A 663-nucleotide genomic window follows, 5' to 3' on the forward strand; every position below is an offset into this window, starting at 1 on the left:
TTGTTGTTGTTGTTGTTGTTGTTGTTGTTGTTGTTGTTGTTGTTGTTGTTGTTGTTGTTATTATTATTATTATTATCATTAAGGTGCCGAGCTGGCAAAATCGTTAACACGCCGGACGAAGTGCTTAGCGGCATTATGTCTGCTGCTACGTTCTGAGTTCAAATTCCGCCGAGGTCGACTTTGCCTTTCATCCTTTCGGGGTTGATAAATAAAGTACCTATTGAGTACTGGGGTCGATGTAATCGACTTATCCCCTCAGCCAAAATTCCAGGCTTTGTGCCTGTGGTAGAAAGGATTATTATTATTATTATTGAGTGAGAGAGCAGTGCATGCCATCAAAGTGACACTGGGGTAAAATATATGAAGCCCATTATACCCATCATGACTACCCGTCTGATAAGGGTACACCAGGCACATGCATCACAACCATATGTGCGCGACATGGTGATCTCATATCAAGATAAACAGCGCATGACCTCGCAGGTGGGGCCCAGTTAGAATTTTCTTCAGGTCGAGTAGCCCATCCCACTCAAAAGGTCCCTGAATAAGGTTTGTTTAAGGATGTTGAGCAAAACACCCATGTTTCCAAAGGTGAATTATTCAAACCCCAAAGAATTCCTCTCAACACATGGCTAAGATGCTCCCCCACTACTTCTGCTCATG

This window comes from Octopus bimaculoides, chromosome 9, assembly GCF_001194135.2.
Source record: "Octopus bimaculoides isolate UCB-OBI-ISO-001 chromosome 9, ASM119413v2, whole genome shotgun sequence".
Classification (NCBI taxonomy): Eukaryota; Metazoa; Mollusca; class Cephalopoda; order Octopoda; family Octopodidae; genus Octopus; species Octopus bimaculoides.